This window comes from Eumetopias jubatus, unplaced genomic scaffold (genome assembly GCF_037043125.1).
Source record: "Eumetopias jubatus isolate StellerSeaLion01/CBP00866 unplaced genomic scaffold, mEumJub1_p1.0 scaffold_4, whole genome shotgun sequence".
Taxonomy (NCBI): domain Eukaryota; kingdom Metazoa; phylum Chordata; class Mammalia; order Carnivora; family Otariidae; genus Eumetopias; species Eumetopias jubatus.
In genome coordinates, this window is record NW_028274810.1 from 177,480,651 (window position 1) to 177,496,453 (window position 15,803).

Sequence of the window (15,803 nt, forward strand, 5' to 3'; positions counted from 1 at the left end):
AGACATTGACAAGACCAAGCCCAGAGGCTCTGTCTCTGTGGGCACGCTTGCCACAGACATCATCCCACTTACTGCTCATGAGTTTGTGAAATATTCAGACCCCCATTCTGCAGATGAAGCTCGTTTTATTTGGTTTGGTTTGCTTTGCTTTGCTTTTGCCCTTTCAGAAGAAGGCACCTGAAGTCCCAGGGTTGAATCCAGCAAGACAAGCTATCAAAAGGCAGAACCAGTGCTGGGACTCCAATCTTCCGATCCCAAATCCTGCCCCAGCACCCTGTATCTTGGTCCTAGTGGGAAAAGTGCTTATATCAGCTGGCACCACGGTTGCTGCACGGCCAAACAAAATTAGGTGCAGTAAGGACCCAAAGGGGAGCAAACACATGCTGTTTGCATTTTCTTCAGGAAGGCTAGAAAAGCAAAGGCAAGTTGAAGGACCCAGGAGAAAACAGAAAAGTGACAGCTGATTCCAGGCTGACAAAAGCAGAAAAACATAGGAAAATGAGGCACAATGAAAATAGGAACAGAGCTCTGGGGTGGAGGAGCCTACTCCATCCCCAGGGCTTTGTTTTGCAGCAGATGGAGAAAGGAAAAAATTCCTATGGCCTCCTGGAGAGTCAGGAAAAGAGAAAAAAAAACAAAGAACAAGCAACATATAAGAGAGTGAACTTTTGAACAACCTAAGAAAGCTCTGAGTGTGGGGATGGGACTGCAGGGGGTTTGGGATGAGAAAGTGGCGGGGGTGGGGGTTCTAACTGGGGGGAAGGGGGCTTCTCCTGGAGGGGCCTACAGGAGGGTTGAGTAGCCTAGGTAGAAGACTAGCGCCACCCCACCGCTGTGGTTCAAAGCTCAGTCCTAGGGGAAGGTGCCTCGTTAGGAAAACACTTGAGGTTAAATGATGGTCATGGGACTACATGACAAGACAGAATAATGACCAGGAAGCTGAGAGTTGGGGACTTGGCTCCCCAAACCAGGCCAACGTGCTGGAAAGGCCTGCAGAGTTAAGCGAACCTGACAAGTTTTGCAGGTGAGGAACTCCTGAAGGGTTCTCTCAAAACCAAGGGAGCCTGACCTTCTTGGAAGCATATGAAGGGTTTTCCAGTACCTCTCACAGCGTTCAGGCCTCTTGGCTTAAGTAACTACTGAATTAAAAATCATCCATAGGGGTGAAATGACATATGTCTGGGATTTGCCTTAAAAGTCTCCAGCAAACCAGAAAGCTAGGAGAAGGAACAGAAGAAAGAGAGGGAGGAAAATGTCCCATGGACTGAAGCTGGGCGGGTGAGGTAAGGGAATTTATACCAGCGGACCTCACGGTGCCCTTTCCGGACCCGCAGCATCACCTGGGGCCTCTCACACGTTGCCAGTTCGCAGGCTGGAGCAGGAGACCCCAGATCTACCAAATAAAAAACTCTGGGGGTGAGTCGCAGCATCCTGTGTTTTAACAGGCCCTCCCGAGGATTCCGCTCTGTGATTCGGATGCTTGCTCAAATTTGAGACTCACTGCATTAAACCATTTTTCTCTCCTTCAGTGTTTGTGCGATTTCCATAATAAAGGTTTTTTTTTTAAATCCCTGTGGGCATTTTTGTTGTTGAGTTGTTTATTTCTTACACCACTTGTCTTCAATTGCTATTTAACCATTGTTTTGATCTTTTCCTGGAGCCAGAACAGAAAGCCAGGAAGCAGATGCGACTACGACTCTCTCCCTCTCTCTCTCCCGCCCGCAGTCCGCAAACGAAAACTTCCCGTAAAAGACGCCCAGCGGCGTGCACAGCACTGGCACCTGCCCGACGGCGTCAGCACAGCAGCACGGGAGCAGGCCCCGCGCGACGTGCAGGGCGCACCTCGGCGAGGCCTTCCCCGCGTCTCCACGCCGTGCGCTCCGCGCCAGCCGGGCCCCGAGGGTCCCAGTCCCGACGGCACGGCCACCCGACGATCCGGCTCGCTAGGCACATCCCCCCAGAAACGGCATCTCGCAAGACATGGGTCCCCTTGACCTTTTCCGTCCTCCCTTTCAGAGGCTCTTTAGAAAGCCGCCCGGGAAGGGAGGGAGGCGAGCCGGAGGCCGGGTCGCGGGGAGGCCCCGTCCAGCAGCGTCGCCTCCCCCTCGCCGTTGGGGTTCGTGGGTGCGAGCGCGAGGCTCGGGAGGCCTGCGCGGCCGCGGGAGGGGAAGGGTTAAGAAGCCGGGGGCCCCTCCCCCCTCCCCGCGCGCCGGTCTTCCCCCCCCCCACCACCACCACCCCCGCCCCTCCCCGCCAGTGCTGTAAAACAATCCCTTTGTTTCCTCTTTAAGACGTTAGCCTCAGGGGCCATTATAGGAAAGAAAGGTAGCCAGGCTCTTTTATCTGCAAGAATCCATTAAGCGTGGCCTCGGTGCAGCGGCCGCTCGATTATGGGCTGCCTCACGAGGGAACCCTGGGGGACCCCTCCCAAGCACGGACCCAGACGCACCTGTACCCCATCTCACCACCCGCCCCTAGGGAACTGGAATTTGGGGGATGGGGGAAGAATGGAGAGTAAGGAGCCCCCATCCAAACGAGTTAGAAGAGCGTCGTGGAGCTCCGCCGTTTTGGGGAGTGTCTCCAAAGTACCCAGTTTCTCATCTTCCTGCACCCCCCGGCAGGGAGAAATAAACTTTCGACCGCTCGATGGGAAATGACCCTGGCCTCGCCCTCCGCTACTGTCCACTCGGGGCCGCGCACATTTCCCCCGGCGGTCTTGGGGCGGCCCAGGGAACCGGACGCAGGAGGCGACGCGCGCAGCTGCGCCTCTGGGGCGCGGGACGCATTGCACGTGGGTCTGTCTGTCCGCGCGTCTGTCCACCCCGGGGTGCGCAGGGACGCGTCCGCCTGCTGCGCAGCGCGACCCGCGCACAGACGGCAGATGGTCCCTCCTGCGCGCGCTGGGCTGTGGCCCTGCGGGACGGCGCGAGTTTTTCCACTGGGGACTGGAAGAGGACCCTTTACCTTTCTTAGGAAGCTGTGACGCAAAATGCCGGCCGGAAAGCACCGGAGAAGGCCCTAGAGGTTTCATGTGGCTCATCAGAAAGTAATCTAGCACCGATTAATTATTTATATCCCCCCCCTCCCCACTACCGGAGAAGCAGTTGCCCCAAATGCCCACTTTGCCTGTGCGCTCGGCTACCCGATCTACAATCAAAACAAGGGAAGAAAGGCCGACGGGCCCAAGGCACCAGCGCCCAGAGAGAGCGGCTTTGAGTTCTGGCCTTGGGGCGGGCAGAGGCAGAGGGAGGAAAGGCGGCGGCGGGAGCCAGGAGGGCCCTGGGAAGGTCCAGTGTGATACTTTCCGGGAGCTTAGGGGGAGGGATATTCCCTTTTTGAAACTGCCAACAATTCAGATTGTCCAGAGAGCACAGGTGGTCGGAATGCCACAAAACAAAACAGAACTCTTTAAATTCTCTGTTGTATCCAGGCCAAAGACAGAATATCAAGTCTGCGGGTCTCCTGCTTGAAATCTCTGTGGAATGACCTTCTTTGGATCTTCTCCTGCTCTTTCCCCATGAATATAAATATTTTCTCCACTTACCATATGTTACCCACGCACTTCCACAGACCCCACCGCCACTGCCCTGCTGGGCTGCTTGCAAAAGGAAAGTCTGTCCTCCTCTCAACCGGGAGGGCAGGGGGAGGAGGGAGCAGTGTTGTTTAAGGGACAATGTCACTTTCCTCTTCGTCAAGATTCTTTGTCAATTGCTGGGGAAATAATTGACCTCAAGCTACTTCAGTCACAACCAATAGAAAAATGGAACGGTGATGTGTCCAGCTGGTAAGGGAAGGCAGGCACACAGGCTGGGAAACAAAGGTGCCAGGGAATAGAGCTGACATGAAAAATATGTAAAGCTTCACGTTGGAATTCTTGGGAAACAGAGGAATTTCACTTATAGAGCAAACAAACAAAACCTAGTATTCTGTTCATTTGCCACACCTTCAAGTTTACGGTCCTTAATTTATGCCATTGGATGGCTTAAAAGGAAAATCCAGCGCAGAAGCCCTTTAATGCAGCTGAATCTTTTCAGTTCTCTGACCCTTTCCTTAACTTACACAATGGTACTTTTTCCGTGCCACCCCCCCCCCCACCCCGCCCCGACATCCTCCACTCAATCAACAGCCAGAATAACTCAGTTCTGTCTGATTCAGGGGCCCAGGGAAGGATTTGAGAGTTCAGTGAGTATTGTTTGGGGGTTTTTGTTTGTAAGCAGTGGGAGAAAGTGCAGGAGGGAAACGGGGCACCAAGAGGAGTGAGAAGAGTCACCGGAGGGAAAGACAAGAAGAAACTCAGCAATTGCTGATCTTGGGTTCCACGGGAGAAATGATGGTTTAAGAGTGGTTTGTTAAAACAAATCTCGTATTTCAGACCACAAGATGTCCCAGTTGTGAAGCTGATCCTGTTCCAGGTTGGACCAATCAGGAAAAAAAAATCAATAAGGACATTTGATGCCACCAATGTGGTAAGGAGCAGGAACAATATCAAACAGCAGCTCAACCTAGGCCTCAGACATGAGCTCCTGAACGATGCAGTCTTACCAAGAGGACTTAGAACAAAATCCGGATGCTACAAAGAGCAGCCTGAAAGCTTCAGAGGTGCACATTTTCTCCTCTCATGTGAGACTAAACTGGCATGGTGGGTGGGTGTTGATGCACAAGCCACCATAGAGAAAACTGAGGTCCCTTCCTTAGCATTGAAACACAAAGAGTGAGGCATAATGTCAGTATGGCACAAATCCGTCATCAGAGCCCACACATGTATTTCTCAATAGCTTACGTCTTCTCCAAGGACTTGCAAGGAATGGTGGGTACGTGAGCAAGTCATCTTGAAAAGAAGGCCCATCAGTGCCAAAAAGTGCATCATGGTAGATCTAAGGCTGATAATGCTCAGTGCAGACCTTCAGAGACAAAATATTCAGTAGCATGGTAGAAATGTCCCCCATGGCGTGATGCATTTTCTCAAGCAGAAATTTTGAAAGGTGTGTGCCTGCTCTAAGACAACCTCAGGTAAATAGGTTAATGGGGATTTTCCAAATCTCTCCAACCTCTCACAAGTGCTTTCCAGAATCTTCTCTGAGGTCCATTCAAATCTTTGCACACTTGCTAGCTATGCTTCACTTCTCTGGGATCTGCTAACCCCAACCAGCGGCGTGGTATTAATTTGAAGAGAGCCTACTGATGGAATTCTCGGGTTTCCTTCATTGTTTGAAGCTGTGGACCCCTGTTTTATCTGAAGTAAAGAGATTTTTTTTTCACATACCATTCTTGAAAAGAACTGGATCTGGACTAGTGTTGTTCTAGATGGATCTAGAGCTTTCATTCTAGGATCCAACAATTGCTGAACACGCACATTCTAATTGTGCCTATTAAGCATCCCTCCCCCATGCAATTTCACCTAATGGTTCAAAGATGGAGCCTTTGAGTTGGCTGTCTAGTAATGGTAATGGATTTGCATTGAACTGTTCATGTTCTCCCTGGTCTCCCTGGTGACCCCTGCCATTCATCCGCAAGGTGGGAAACCAAGACTGGGGTGAAGTCTGTGGCTACAGTAGTTAGTAAGGCTAATTGGCTTGCGTGAGAATGAAACCTGTGGCTTGGCCTCATTAGCCCTGCATTAAATCTAACATACCAAAGTACAGTTGAATGGACATTAACTCTTGCCCAGAATATATTTGTAATTTGGTAGAATTAAATAAGATTCTAAGTGAACACTGCCCCATCTGCAAGATGTTCGGGACAAAACAGAGGAAATTAGGGGACGATGCCAATCAATATTCTAGATTTACGAAAATTAAATGCTTTTAAAGTATATCGTCTTCATTCTGCAAATAATTTATGTTTAAACATCTCAAAACACTGCATTTTATTGTGTGTAAAGTATGATCCTATTTATGTGAAAACAAAAAGCTGAGGAAAAAGCTGATAAGAAATAAATCATAGTTTATGTGTTGTTATTTAGATGGCATGATTATGAGCAAATGATTTTTCCTCATCTCAGTTTTCCTAAAACGTTATAGAGTGGCTACAACTACTGTTTAATGGAACGAAGATATATGATCATTCTAAAAACATTTGTTAATACTCATGCACCGGGGCGCCTGGGTGGCTCAGATGGTTAAGCATCTGCCTTCGGCTCGGGTCATGATCCCAGAGTCCTGGGATCGAGCCCCACATCGGCGGGCTCCTGGCTCAGCGGGGAGCCTGCTTCTCCCTCTCCCCCTGCTCATGCTCTCTCTCTCTCTCTCTCTCTCTCTCTCTGTCTCTGTTCCTCAAATGAATAAACAAAAAAATCTTTAAAAAAAAATATGCATGCACAGAAATCACTATAAAAAAAGTGACATGGGGGTGCCTGCGTGGCTCAGTCCGTTGAGCGTCTGCCTTCCGCTTGGGTCGTGATCCTGTGGTTCTGGGATCGAGCCCCGTGTTGGGCTCCCTGCTCACTGGGGAGTCTGCCTCTCCCTCTCCCCGCCCCCCACTCCTGCTCTCTCTCTCTCAAATAAATAAATAAAAATCTTTTTAAAAATGTTTTTAAAAAGTGACATAAGTACCATTCCTGTTTTCTGGGCAAACAGTGACTTGCACAAGAATTACAGATAAGTAGAAGGAGGACAGAAACAGTCAACCAGGCCCCTGGGTGGCTCAGTTGGTTAGGCGTCTGCCTTTGGCTCAGGTCATGATCTCGGGGTCCTGGGATCAAGCCCCGCGTCGGGCTCCCTGCTCAGCGGGGAGTCTGCCTCTCATACTCCCTCGGTGCCCTCCCTCTCTCTCTCTCAAACAAATAAATAAAATCTTTAAAAAAAGAAACAGTCAACTGAGAGCGAGCATTTCACAGTGGTAGCTCATGCAGTTTGCTCTCCTGGAGAAGCAGGCACTGACTTTACAGAGTAGGGACCAAAGCTCTGAGAGGACAGTTACCTGCAAACTGCCCGAGATCTTCCTTGTAAAGGAGACATTCAGACGGTTTTGTGTGTCCATGCCCTTTCTTCCTGCTACACAGAACACACAGAAGCACATTTAATAGGTTAGACAGGTAGATAAATGATGTATCAACATTGTGTCTCATCAGAAGTTCTGTACTCAACAGTATAGCCATCCTGACCATTCTCCTTACCCAGAATCACCCTCCCATATACAGACACACACATTCACGCACACACATACACATACACACGTGCGTGCACACAAACGCATACACATAAGCATGCACACACGTATACACATACACACCCATACATAGCCACACACGCACGCACACATATACAGACACACACATCGCTGTCACTGCTTGGACCAAGGATGAGCGCCTGACACAAAGTCGCTATACCATTAACTTCTGAGTGCCAATCAGATACTCTCTTCTCAAAAATTTGAATAAAGAGATGTAGATATTGTGGTGAAGTCCCTAATAAGCTTTTCAATGCAGCTGTGAAGACTTTTGGCAGGTGAGAGCAGGAGTCCACTCCATAAAGGGCAGATATGGAGGCTGGAGGCCCCACGGATGAGCGGAGAAGACTGGTCTACACACAGGGGAATGCAACATAAGGGCAGGTTCAAGTGGCAAGTGGCCACGTTGCCATGTGTAGGCCAGAAGAGCTATTCCCATCCTCAGAACCTCCCTGTGACCAACACATCCCATGAAGCTCTCTGTACCCTAACAATTCCATGTTTTAAGTTAGCTTGAGGGCATTTCTTTCCTTACAACCGAAAGATCTCAAGTTACAGCAGAAATAAACACACACCTTATCGGAATGATTTTCTCAAGTCTCTTCTGGCTTTCCCAATGATGAGCGGTGTCGGCAAACTCACATCTACTTGCAAGTCTCTCAGGAACCTCCCACCTATAATGCACAAAAGCAAACCCATCCACTTCCCTTCCACACTTCCCCAAGTATTCTCAAACTCGGCAGGGTCACTAATGCCTTCCCAGCCATTCAAGTCAGAAATTTGGGGACTATCCCTGACCTTCCCCTCTCTGGTGCCTCCTGTATCCAACCCATTACAAATCCTCCCAGATACTGCTCAAATCCGCCCATTTCTCTGGCCCTCCTCTGCCCTGCCCCTGGATCCCTCAGAGTCTGGCTCCTCTCCAACTCCATTCCAATGCTAAGCCTGATCCTTACACACACACACACACACACACACACACACACACACACACACACACCAGCATCAAAACCCCTCCCGTGGCTTTTGGCTTCCCTTAGCCTTTTAGGGTAAAATAAAAACTCATGTACACCGTCTACAATGCCTTGTGCATTGTACCCTCTCCAGTCTTGTCCCTCGGCATCCTGGCCATGCTCTGCCCAAGCCAAAACCCTTTCCATTCCTCAAAAATGTCGTGCTTCTCTGCCCCAAGAACTTTTGTGTACCCTCCTCCCCTCCACGTGGAACTCTTCCTCTCCCCACTGACTCCTGTTCTCCTCTTGTGTCTTAGCTTAGATTCCGTGGCCTCCACAAAGCCTCCTCTGATTCTGTAAGCTTAAGGTGAAGCATCCCTAAGATGTGGTGCTGCGACCTTCTGTATCTGACTACCTGTAGCACCTACTGACATTCAAGGTCATTGCCTGTTTGTATTATCTGCCTCCCTTGCTTGACCGTGAACTCCAGGCAGGCATATTCCCAGTGTGGAGCCCACAGTACGTGCTTGGGAAGCAGTGGAGGAATGAATGTATGAATGCCTCAAAGCAGTGCTCATGCTCAGGAAAATACATGGACATTTTCGTGAACCGGCTCTTCTACTCATTTTGTCACAGCTTGCACTCTTTTAGGATCTGGTACAAGTCCCTGAAACAGAAGTTGGGAAATGGGGCCAGAGAACAACATTAGTAGTAATATTTACTGTTACCACTATTAGAACACCTGACATTTCCCCTCCCTTTCTACATGAGGCCTGTAGCTTATACTCTAGTTAATCTGACCACACTTTGACTCTCCACGCCCTCATGGTGAGTCCTTACCCAGGACTCTCTTGGGTCTTCATGCAAATCAATCTCAGAGGCCTTTCCTGAAGTCCTTCCTCCTAAACATCAAACGTAAGCCAAGAAATCTCCACTACATACGTGCAGGAGCATCTCATTAAGATGGGGAAACCGAGTTCTGGGACACTGAGGCCAAGCTAAGACACCAGGCCCTTCTCTCTCTCCCACAGGCTGCCCATGGGGCCCAAGCAGCCCACTGCAGGACACATCACAGGGGAGAACTTGGAGCTCGGGGGGGCAGGTCGAGTAGCGACTAGACCACCACAGTGCAAAGTGCTCAGCAACCAGATGTGTATGTATGATGGTCTTGGAAAGGAAATAGTTACAAGAGGGACACGTTGTGAATGAAGATGCTTTGGACCCAGAGTGTCAGAAGGTGGAGGCAGAAGCTGAGAGGAAGGGTATTCAAGAGAGGATGGATCCAACATGCCTCAAAGAATGGAGTCATACATTTGCAAGCTGGGAGAGGGTCTCTGATTTCAAAGGAAGGTGGTAATTTGGTTTTCAGACAGATTGGGTTTATGATGGAACCTAAGAGGAAGTGAAAGTCATAAGACGTCAGCTGCGGAAAGGGATGACAATTTGGAGGTGACCTATGCGGAGGCAATGTTTGCAGGATGGACGAGGGAGATTCTACAACATGAGCCAAATACAGGGCCAACAAGAGCTCCCCTGTTCAATCAAGAAGATCTGGGGAGACGGGGAGAAGAACCTCAGGGAGACAGAGAAAGCCAAGATGTGTGGCCATCCAGAACATAGTGTAAGGTTACAAGGAAGGAGACAGTAGGGAGTCAGTTTGCAATATTCAATGCTGATTGTATTATCTGAGTCTTTACCGTCGGTTAGGCATGTTTCAAGGAACTCTTCATCAGTGAGCCCATTTAATTCTTGTGGCAACTCCATGAGTTGGGGGCTTATTTTACAAATGAGCTATCTGAGACTCTGCGAAATGGTACAGCTTATCAAGGCCATATGGCCAGTAAGAGGCAGCGCTAGGATTCAAACCCATTGTGTTGGAACCCATAGCTGAATCGTGGAAGATGAAGAGGAAAATGGAATGGGGGATATATTGGTTTTCTGTGGCTCTAGGTAGCTTGACAAGACAAAACCAAAGCCTCTGTTCTGGATGAGAACAGCCGGAGGTTGAAAAAGATCAAAGCCTAAATACTCCTCTGACTCAGCGAGTCTAGGACAGGGAGACAAATTGGTGAGGGAAGGAGCCCGGGGCCGTGAGACTCAAGGGCCTGCTTCTCTTTAGCTGCTGCCTCTGCCCGGGCAAGAGCAAGGGAGCCTCCTCCAGAGCCTTCTCCCCGGCCTGACTGGAATCCCAGCCCCAGGGTCGCCATTCTGGGTGCTTTCCAAGAGCCCAGGAGCCAGCAAGAGCAGGCAGCGCCGAGATGGAGACCAGCTCGCCCACTTCCTAGAGGCCCTGTGGCAGAAGTCCCTGCCAGCCCAGAAGAAGGTAGAGGCCCTGAGAGGAGTGGGATGTAGGGCAGACCAATCAACATCCAGACACCACCAAGGGTGGTGCTGGGGGCGTGGGGAACACCAGCAAGAAGGGGGCAGGGAAACAAAGGACCCCATCTCCCAGTGCTTGCCCTGGATGCTGGGACAGACCAGAGGGACCTAACAAGGGACGTCCTCGGCCTCCTCAAACTTGAAGCAGATCTAGGGGGCTGGATATTGGGCCCGTGGGCAAAAGGAGGGCCACTCCAGGCCTCAGGGGACTGCCTCTGGTGGGCACAAACCTCCCCTGAGGGGAAATGTTGGTCTCGCTAGTCACTCATGGGATCTCTCACCTCAGAGCTACGTCACCCAAGCCTGTCCTCACCAGTTGGCCAACTTGACGGGACACACGCGGCTACACCTTCCCCTCCGCTACCTTGGACACGAGTTTATGCTCCACAATAGCTGTGTCCCTGCCTTGCATTCGGTCAATAGGGCTGGCTTTTAAGTCTAGGCAAAGAAGCCTCCCAGATAAAGGAGACAGCATCGGACCTCTCAGCTGCTTTGCTGCTTTGCGTGTGGAAGTGAATCAGGGCGGACGCTCGCTGCAGGCAGGCTGGAAGTGAGGACAGCACCCCCTGGAGTTGTGCAAATTGCCAACTCTGACAAGCACGGAAGAATCTGCAGGTGAAGGAACCCCAGGCCTCCTCTCCACCCTATTTCTTTCCAGCCCTGCGTGACGGGCCTTCCTTCTATCTCCATGGCTCAGGCAACCCATCCCAGCCTCAGGCCTTTATGAGTCTCTCTGCCTGCGTTATTTCTCCCAGGTGGCACCACGGCTGTCTTCCTTTTGTTCCTAGATCTTGACTCACATGTCAACTCCTCAGAGAGGCTCTCTCTGTCCTGTTTCATTATTTTTAAAGCACTTATCCTTATGCAAAAGTTATTTTAAAGTTATGAACTCGGGCGCCTGGGTGGCTCAGTTGGTTAAGCGACTGCCTTCGGCTCAGGTCATGATCCTGGAGTCCCGGGATGGAGTCCCACATCGGGCTCCCTGCTCGGCGGGGAGTCTGCTTCTCCCTCTGACCCTCTTCCCTCTCGTGCTCTCTCTCATTCTCTCTCTCTCAAATAAATAAATAAAATCTTTAAAAAAAAATAAAGTTATGAACTCGACCCCCCACCCCCCACTCAAATATAAGCTCCACAAGAGCATGGCCTTGGAGCGTCTTGCTTCCTCCTGTGTCCTCCTCACCTAGGAAAGGACCTGACTCTTACTGAGGCTTCTCAGTAAATGTGTGTCCAATGGAATCCATTTGAGGGGTGCCTGGATGGTGCAGTCAGCATCTGACTCTTGGTTTTGGCTCAGGTCGTGATCTCAGGGTCATGGGATCCAGTGGGCTCCGTGCTCAGCGGGGAGCCTGCTTGAGACTGTCTCCCTCTGCCCCTCCCCACCGTGCGCTCTCTCTCTCTCTCGCTCTCTCTCTCAAATAAATAAATCTTGGGGGCAAAAATGGAGGTGACCAAATATTTAAAATGATTTGACTATAAGCAATTAAAATTTAGTTACAAATCATTATTTCTGCACATCCCCCAAAACGATCGTCTGTTTTCTCCCTAACGGTTTGCCTCTTTCCTTTCATCCTGCCAGATACTACCCTGGGAATGTTGGGAATACGTGTCAACCCCCAATGGTTTCAGGGAACCTATGACTTTAAAAAGACGGTCATCACTGAAGATTGTATAAAACATGCTGTAAAAGGAAAATCTCCAAAGGAGATAAAGGGCATCAGGAGTAGGGCGTCTCCTTTTTATGAACAGTTCCTAGGTGTTGCCTGGCCAGCTGCTCCAACCCCCCCCCACCCCACCCCCAGTAAAATAGGCCAGCAGGGAAAGCTGCCTGTGGCCTAGCTTAACCCTTCCCTGCTCCTCACCTCAATAAGATGCTGGGAAAGATCAGAAGAATTCAAGCACTACTTGCTGACTGGAAGAAAACAGCCAAAGGGGGGAAAAAAAGACTGATTCCAATGTCACTCCCCACCCCCAAGCTTTCTTCTCCCAAAGAGCCTTCTGTTCGCAGAAATTAAAGGGCTCTGATAGCAGATCACAAATTCAGGACAGAAAAGCTTCACTATGCAGCTAGAGACCATATTGTCGGGAACCCGACGTTGGACACTTTTTTTGCTTATGAACTTTCGGAGACCATTCGAATAAAAGACTATTTGTTCCTGGACAAACACCAGCAAAGAAGCCTTTAAGAGGAGGGGACATTTTTGTTTTGCATTTTCTCTTTATAAAAAAGAGAGAGAGAGACTTACTCTACTTGTTTTTCAGATAAAAGAAGCAAATTTGTTTACTCTTGCTGGGGACTCATGTTTACAAGTTCCTATGCCATTGTGGTAAAAAGAAATGCTATTTTTAAAAAATAAAAAGCCACACAAGCCTTCATATGTAGGGTTCTTCTTCCTGCCTCCCCACTTTCATTTTACATATGGCTGTGAGTATACAAGCCAAGTCAAAGCTCACGAGGTAACTCTTTTCTATCTTTCCCAGACTCCTTTCAGAAAAAAAGGCCGTACCTGAACTTGAAAAGCAATCTCTCGTCAAAGTTCAGTGAAATCCTAGCCTCAAAGATCCCACCCCAGATTTGCTCCTTTTCGAAAAACCCAGCTCCTGGCAGATGTGAACACATAGCCTAGGTTTTCAATGCCCCATTCCTTGCAGTATTCATCTTCCTTGTATCCATGGAACGTTTCTGAAATCAAGCTAGCAAGATGTTGAATAATGTCCTTTTAAAAGAGGGTGTGCCATAACTGGGTCACTAACTGTGTGACTAATCACGGTTGCCTGTAACCACAGAGACTGTGGCTTCAACCTGACTTGATCATTTGTAAACCACAAAATGACCCAGCCATCTGCAGGGGCTGCTGGCTCTGGGAGCTTGCAGATCTTCCCAGGCCTGCTCCCTCGTCAGCCCAAGTGGAATGGGAGCCGCCCTCGGCTTGGAGCCCCTGGGCATTTGCAGCAATCAGAACGGATCTGACCAGCTCCAACCTTTGCTTGTTCAAGTCTTCACCTGCTCCAGTCTCAGCAAGCAATTGCAACAGTTGCTCTCTGCTCTGAATTCCATTTAGCAATTCTGAGTGCAGAAGAGAAAAAGAAGGGGACTGGAATAAATTTGTTTCCAAGAAAAAACAAAAAAACAAAAACAAAAGAAGGTAACAAGAAAGAAAACTTCCTCCAACTTAGTCTGGGGTCCTTGGTTGTGTCTATCATGGACTCATGCATTGCACTAAAACTTAATCAAATCCATACATCCTTCCCCAAGCGGTGGAGCAATGTAAGGAATATGGGGACAGAGCATCCTTGCCAAGGGTCCCTGGATGACGATGGGGCCTAAGTTGCGCGCACCCAGGCAGGGATCAGCGGCCTCGGGCCAGCAGAGGAGGAGCGTTAACCCCTTCCCTTCCTGCCACCCAAATCATAATTTTTGCAGGACTGCTGTGCTAAAAAATACCACTTAGGAGGAAGAAGTTTATTTATAAATGAGGGAAACGACTGCTCTTAGTCGCAGGGGAAGAGCTGTTCTCACTACCTCTCACCACAAAGCCCCCACCCCAACTGTCTGGAAATAAGGTTATTTTTTCCTAAGAGTCAGGGCAAAGTTAGTGGAAGGTACACACCGCGAGCTAAGCAACGTCTCAGCCCCGCCGCCTTACCTGTGTTCCTTTCAGCCACCCTCCCCCTGCCCGCCCCAGCAAGCCCTCAAGTAAAAACCCACCCTTTTTTTCTTATCACCTTAATTCAATAGGGCAAGTGCTACCGTCTGGGGTTGGGGAAGACGAGGTTTTCACCAAAAGGACGGGCGGGAGCAACAAATGGGAGGGAAACGGGCAACGCTTGTGAAATCCCAAACCGGACTGGTAAGAACAACATCATAAATTATGGATCCCTCGAGCCGCCTCTGGCCTGTCACGGCGTTATCCGTCTCCATGGACTTGCCCGGCGGCGGGCGACACTGTGGTCCGCGAGAGCGGGTCGCTGGGGCCCGGGTTGCTCCCCCTGCCCGGCCGGGTCCCGGGTTGCTCCCCCTGCCCGGCCGGGTCCCAGCGCTCTCCTCACCCCACCCCCCGCGGCGGCCTGGTCTGGGACCCCGGGGACAGCTCGGAGCTCCGCGCTGCGGGACGCGCCAGCTGCGGGGACCGGGACCCGCCGCCCCCCCCCCCCCCGCCCCGCTGGCCGGCCGAGGACAGGCTCGCCATTGTTCCCGGCACCCCACCCCCCACCCCGCGGGAGCACCCAGCGCCGGGCTCCGCGGTTCGAGCGGGGTCGAGGCAGGGGACACCAGGGGCGCGCGTGGACGGCGCGGGGTGCGCCTTCGCGGGCGGCGTGGCTGGGGGCCCCCCAGAGCAGCGTGCGACATCTGCGCGAGAGCGCGGGGGCGGGAGGGGAGTCGTCACACTCAGGACGCCCATCTGGACTAGCTTTCCTCCCGGGCCAGACGCAAGGAGGGAGAAGTCAAGGTTAAACGCCGCGGCGGGGGCTGCGGCAAGCGCGCAAAACCTCAGCCCCCGCGCCGCGCCCTGCGCCCAGCTCGGCCTGCAGGCCCTGCAGGCCCGCAGGCCACTGCAGCCCCACCTTGCCCTTTGTCTTTCCTCCCGAGCAGATGTGCGGTGACCCCCTGGTATTATTCGTGCTGTCGAGATTAAAGGAGCCTCCGCCCTGTTTAGAAACTGCAATTCTTGTCCCCCCCACCCCCACCCTCAGCAACCCCACCAATTGTTTTGTTTTTGTTTTGTTTTTTGGCAGCGAGTCAACCGCTCATCATAAGGTGGGCAAACCCCTCGGTTCACATTTAAATATGTTTGTGTGCCAAATTGGCCTGCTGTTCCGCCCTTTTAGCTACTGTAACCGGCACCACAGAAACAATGAATTACCAGATTAAAGTCACCGAAAACCGACTCATCCTGCAGATGTTGTCTGCTGAAGGCTGCCTATTGACGAATGTGTAAGGGTGTGTGTGTGTGTGTGTGTGTGTGCGCGCGCGCGCGCGTGCGCGCGCGTGTAAAGCCTAAGCCAGCAGCCTCACATTTGTTTTTTGGTAATTTGTCTTCAGTATGCCCCCCACCCCTTATTTAATGATGAAAGGTCAATTATGAGACCAAGAAACAAGCCACCTTCTCTGGCAAGCCCGCACTCCCAGAAATGAATGGGAGAGCTGGGGTTTCTCATGGGGCAGAGACAAGGGAACTCCGAATCAAGCTGAATTGTGTGTGAGTCAGGCCCTGGAGAAACTGTGGGCAGAGGAAATGTGAGTGGTGGTTTCCTGGATTTCTTCTGCAGGAAGAAACCAGCGGTGGGAGGGAGGGCAGTGAAGGG

General features: G+C 50.9%; 1 long non-coding RNA gene across 9 annotated transcripts in view; it reads right to left on the reverse strand.

Moving 5' to 3' along the window:
- LOC114214248 (uncharacterized) overlaps positions 1 to 15,427 on the reverse strand; it is a 28,011-nt gene extending 12,584 nt beyond the window's left edge. The window contains exons 1-4 of one of the 9 annotated variants that reach the window (XR_003610381.2): positions 15,362 to 15,419; positions 13,501 to 13,563; positions 7,743 to 8,787; positions 6,919 to 6,992 (exon numbers count right to left, since the gene is read on the reverse strand). This is a non-coding gene — a long non-coding RNA (uncharacterized LOC114214248). Of the gene's footprint in view, positions 1 to 6,918; positions 6,993 to 7,742; positions 8,788 to 12,358; positions 14,173 to 15,062; positions 15,137 to 15,361 lie in introns of those variants that run through there. The other 8 variants (XR_003610378.2, XR_015768105.1, XR_015768107.1 and 5 more) reach the window with 8 other exon arrangements.
- Positions 15,428 to 15,803: the final 376 nt, after the last annotated feature.